Consider the following 6,246-nt stretch of genomic DNA (forward strand, 5'->3'; position numbering starts at 1 on the left):
AAAAAGATATTCAGGACCTGAACTCAATCAAGTGAATCTGATAGACCTCTACAGAACTCTCCACCCCAAAACAACAGAATATACATTCTTTTCATCACCACATGGCACATACTGTAAAATTAACCACATAATTTGACATAAAACAATCCTCAGCAAATGCAAAAGGACTGAAATAATAGCAAATACACACTCAGATCACAGTACAATAAAAATAGAAGCCAAGACTAAGAAAATCACTCAAGACCATACAATTACATGGAAATTAAACAACATGGTTCTGAAGGACTTTTGGGTAAATAATGAAATTAAGGCAGAAATCAAGAAGTTCTTTGAAACTAATGAGAACAAAGAGACAATGTACCAGAATCTCTGGGGTGCCGCAAAACCAGTGTTAAAAGGGAAATTTTTAGCACTAAATGCCCACATCAAAAAACTATTAGAAAGACCTCAAATTAACAATCTAACATCACAACTAAGAGAACTATAGAACCAAGAGCAAACCCCAAAGCTAGCAGAAGACAAGAAATAACCAAGATCAGAGTAGAACTGAAGGAGACAGAGACACAAAAAAACCTCCAAAAAATCACCAAATCCAGGAGCTGCTTTTTTTCTGGAAAAAAAAAAAAAGAATAAAATATATAGACCACTAACTAGACTAATAAAGAAGAAAACAGAGAAGAATCAAATAGATACAATTAGAAATGATAAGGAGGCTATCACCACTGACCCCACAGAAATACAAACAACCATCAGAGAATACTATAAACAACTCTATGTACATACACTAGAAAATCTAGAAGAAATGGATAAATTCCTGGGCACATACACGCCCCCAAGACTGAACCAGGAAGAAGCTGAATGCCTGAATAGATCAATAACAAGTTCTGAAATTGAGGCAGTAATAGTTTACCAACCAAAAAAAGCCCAGGACCAGATGGATTTACAGCTGAATTCTACCAGAGGTACAAAGAAGGTCTGGTACAATTCCTACAGAAACTATGACAAAAAACTAAAGAGGAGTGACTCCTCCCTAACTTATTCTATGAGGCCAGCATCATCCTGATACCAAAACCTGGTGAAGACACAACAGAAAAACAAAACTCCAATATCCCTGATGAACATCAATGCAAAATGCTCAACAAAGCACTTGCAAACTACACCAACCCACACATCAAAAAGCTAATCCACTGTGATCAAGTAGGCTTCATACCAGGGATGCAAGGTTGGTTCAATATATGCAAATCAATAAATGTGATTCATCATATAAACAGAACTAAATCATCAAAAAGGTAATCCACTGTGATCAAGAAGGCTTCATACCAGGGATGCAAGGTTGATTCAATATATGCAAATCAATAAATGTGATTCATCACATAAACAGAACAAAAAGCAAAAAACACATGACAAAGTTTTTGATAAAATTCAACATTCCTTCATGTTAAAAACTCTCAATAAACTAGGTCTTAAAGGAACATACTTCAAAATAATAAGAGCCATCTGTGAGAAACACACAGCCAACATCATACTGAATGGGCAAAACCTGGAAGGATTCCCCTTGAAAATGGGCACAAGACTCTCACCACTCATACTCAATGTAGTATTGGATGTCTTAACCAGAGCAATCAGGCAAGAGAAAGAAAGGGCACCCAAATAGGAAGAAAGGAAGTAAAAGTATTTTTGTTTGCAGATGACATGATTCTACATCAGAAAATCCCATAGTCCTAGCTCAAAACCTCCTTCAGCTGACAACTTCAGAAATGTTTCAGAATACAAAATCAATGTGCAAAAATCACTAGCATTTCTATACGCCATCAACAGCCAAGCTGAGAGTCAAATCAGAAAGGCAATCAATCCCATTCACAATTGCCACAAAAGAATAAAATACCTAGGAATACAGCTAACCAGGGAGGTGAAATATCTCTGCAATCAGAAGTACAAAACACTGCTCAGAGAAATCAGAGAAGACACAAACAAATGGAAAAACATTCTGTGCTCATGAAGAGGATGAATTAATATCATTAAAATGGCCATACTGCCCAAAGCAAATTACAGATTCAATGCTATTCCTATAAAACTACCAATGACATTCTTCACAGAACTAGAAAAAAAAAAAAAAAACACAAAAAACAAAAAAACTATTGTAAAATTAATATGGAACCAAAAAAAAAACCCTAACAGCCAAGGCAGTCCTAAGCAAAAATAACAAAGCTGGAGACATCAAGTTATCCAACCTCAAACGATACCACAGAGCTACAGTAACCGAAACAGCATAGTACCGGTACAAAAACATGCACTTAGACCAATGGAACAGAATAGAGAGCCCAGAAATAAGGCCACACATATATGACCATCTGATTTTGACAAAGCTGACAAAAGCAAGCAATGGGGAAAATACTCCCCATTCAATAAATGGTGCTGGGATAACTTGCTAACCATATGCAGAAGATTGAAACTGAGCCCTTTCCTTACACCATATACAAAAATCAACTCAAGATGGATTAAAGACTTAAACGTGAAACCCAAGTTTATAAAAACCTTGGAAGACAACCTAGGCAGTACCATCCTGGACATAGGAATGGGCAAAGATTTATTGACAAAGGTGCCAAAAGCAATTATGACAAAAAGCAAAAATTGACAGATGGGATCTAATTAAGCTAAAGAGCTTCTACACAGCAAGAAACTATCAATAGTGTAAACAGACAACCTACAGAACGGGAGAAAATATTGACAAACTGTGCATGTGACAAAGGTCTAGTATCCAGCATGCATGAGGAACTTAGAAGAATTTACAAGAGAAAATCAAAAAACAAACAACCCCATTAAAAATTGGGCAAAGGACATGAACAGACACTTTCATAAAGAAGACATACATATGAACAACAAGCACTTGCAAAAAGCTCAATATCACTGATCATTAGAGAAATTCAAATCAAAACAACAATAGGATACCATCTCACACCAGTCAGAATGGCTACTATTACAAAGTAAAAAAAAAAAAAAAAACAGACGCTGGCAATGTTGCAGAGAATAGGGAAAACTTCCACGCTGTTAGTGGGAGTATAAATTAGTTTCACCACTGTGGAAAGCAGTATGGTAATGTCTCAAAGAGCTAAAAACAGAACTATCATTTGACCCAGCAATCCCATTACTGGGTATATACCCAGAAGAATACAAATAATTCTACCATAAAGATGCATGCACACAAATGTTCATTACAGCACTATTCACAACAACAAAGACATGGAGTCAACCTGAATGTCATGAATGACAGACTGCATAAAGAAACTGTGGTACATATATACCATGGAATACTACGCAGCCATGAAAAAGAATGAGATCATGTCTTTTGTGGGAATATGGATGGATCTGGAGGCTATTATCCTTAGCAAACTAATACAGGAACAGAAAACCAAATACCACATGTTCTGACTTATAAGTGGGAGCTAAATGATGACAACTTATGAACACAAAGAAGAAAACAGACACTGGGGTCTATTTGAGGGTGGAGGGTGGAAGGAGGGACAGGTTCAGAAAAGATAACTATTGAGTACTGGGTTAATACCTGGGTGATAAAATAATCTGTACAACAAATCCCCATGATACAAGTTTACCTATAGAATAAATCTTTACATCTACTCCCACATCTAAAGTTTTAAAACGAAAGAAAGAAAATAAACAAATAAAATAAAATTGAGCTACCACATGATCCAACAATCCCACTTCTGGGTACATACCCAAAAGAAAGGAAATCAGTATATCAAAAAGATATCTGCACTCCTATGTCTGTTGCAGCACTGTTTACAATAGCTAAGATTTGGAAGCAACCTAAGTGTTTATAAACAGATGAATGGATAAATAAAACGTGGTACATATACACAATGGAGTACTATTCAGCCATAAAAAAGAGCGAGATGCTGTCATTTGCAACCACATGGATGAAACTAGAGATCATTATTTAAGTGAAATAAAGTAGGCACAGAAAGACATACATCTCATGTTCTCACTTATTTGTGGCATCCAGAAATCCAAGCAATTAAACCCATGGAGATAGAAGAACAGAGGCTGGGAAGGGTGGTAGGGGGTTGGAGAGGGAGGTAGGAATGGTTAACAGGTACAAAAAAATAGAAAGAATGAATAAGACTTACCATTTTATGGCACAATAGAGTGACTATAGTCAATAAATCTTAATTGTACGTTTAAAAATAACTAAAAGAGTGTATTTAGATTATTTGTAACCTCAAAGGATAAGTGCTTGAGGAGATGGACACCGAATTCTCCACAGTGTGATTATTACACATTGCATGCCCATATCAAAACATCGCATGTACCCCATAAATGTACACACCTAGTATGTATCCACAAGAAATAAAAATGAAATAATAAAAACAATAATACATAAAATAAAATCATGAGCAGCTTTTGTTTTGGCAGAACTGGTACCCCACTTTCAGCTGTGCAAAGACAACAATCACTACTTTAATTCTAAGTAGTGGTAAAGGAGTGCTTCATTTTGGGACTCCCTGCTAACCAATCACAAGTACATATTTTGCCAGGCTGGATACCAACAACCTTACTAACGTTGTGGTCAGCAATGCCCTGTCAAACCAAGTGACAGCCTCTACTTTTGCTTTGACTCTGTGACCACCTCTGCCACTCAGTCTTTGGCAAGCCCGGGGTTCTTTTTTTTTAATTGCATAAGTCCAATTTTATTTTATTCTAATTTTATTTTATTTAAATGATTTTTGGAGAACAGATGGTGACTGGTTACATGAGTAAGTTTTTTAGTGGTGATTTCTGAGATTTAGGGGCACCCATCACCTGAGCAGTGTACACTGTACCCAATTAGTAGTCTTTTATTCCTCACCCTCCTCCGGCCCTTTCCCCCAAGTCTCTAAAGTCCATTGTATCATTCTTGGTCATGAATTCTTTGCCTAAGCCAACCTCTAGAAGGATTTTTCCAATGTTATCCTCTAGAATTTTTATGGTTTCAGGGCTTAGATTTAAGTCTTAGATCCACCTTGAGTTGTTTTTTTTAATATGATGAGAGATGAGGATCCAGTTTCATTCTATATGTGGCTTGCCAATTATCTCAGCACAATTTGTTGAATAGGGTGTCATTTCCCCAATTTATGTTTTTGTTTGCTTTGTTAAAGAGCAGTTGACTGTAAGTATTTGGCTTTATTTTCTGCATTCTCTACTGTGTCTCACTCGTCTATGTGCCTATTTTTTATACCAGCACCATGCTGTTTTGGTGACTATGGCCTTATAGCATAGTTTGAAGTGGGGTAATGTAATGCCTCCAGATTTGTTCTTTTTGCTTAGTCTTGCTCTAGCTATGCAGGCTCTTTTTTGATTCCATATGAGTTTTAGGATTGTATTTATTAGTTCTGTGAAGAATGATGGTGGTATTTTGAAGGGAATTGCATTGAATTTATAGATTGCTTTAGGCAGTATGGTCATTTTCACAATATTGATTCTACCCATCCATGAGCATGGAATGTGTTTCCATTTGTTTGGGTCATCTATCATTTCTTTCAGCAGTGTTTCATGGTTTTCTTTGTAGAAGTCTTTTACCTCCTTGGTTAAGTATATTCCTAAGTAGTTTATTTTATTTTTTGCAACTATTGTAAAAGGGGTTGACTTCTTGATTTGATTCTTAGCTTGGTTGCTGTTGGTATATAGCAAAGCTACTAATTTGTGTGTATTAATTTTGTATCTTGAAACTTTGCTGAATTCTTTGATCAGTCCTAGGAGCTTTTTGGATGAGTCTTCAGGATTTTCTAGGTATACGATCATATCATCAGCAAACAGTGACAGTTTGCCTTCCTCTTTATGGATTTGGATGTCCTTTATTTCTTTCTCTTGTCTAATTGCTTTGGCTAGGAATTCCAGTACAATGTTGGGTAGAAGTGATGAAAGTGGGAATCCTTGTCTTGTTCCAGTTCCCAGGGGGAATGCTTTCAACTTTTCCCCATTCAGTATAATGTTGGCTGTGGGTTTGTCATAGATGGCTTTTATTACCTTAAGGTATATCCCTTGTATGCCAATTTTGCTGAAGGTTTTAATCATAAAAAGTTGCTAGATTTTGTCAAATGCTTTTTCTGCATCTATTGAGATGATCGTGTGATTTTGTTTTTAATTCTGTTTATATGGTGTATCACATTTATTGATTTGTGAATGTTAAAACATCCTTGCATCCCTGGTATGAAACCCACTTGATCATGGTGGATTATCTTTTTGATATGC

This window comes from Rhinopithecus bieti, unplaced genomic scaffold (assembly GCF_001698545.2).
Source record: "Rhinopithecus bieti isolate Rb0 unplaced genomic scaffold, ASM169854v2 scaffold_49157, whole genome shotgun sequence".
In the NCBI taxonomy this organism is placed as follows: domain Eukaryota; kingdom Metazoa; phylum Chordata; class Mammalia; order Primates; family Cercopithecidae; genus Rhinopithecus; species Rhinopithecus bieti.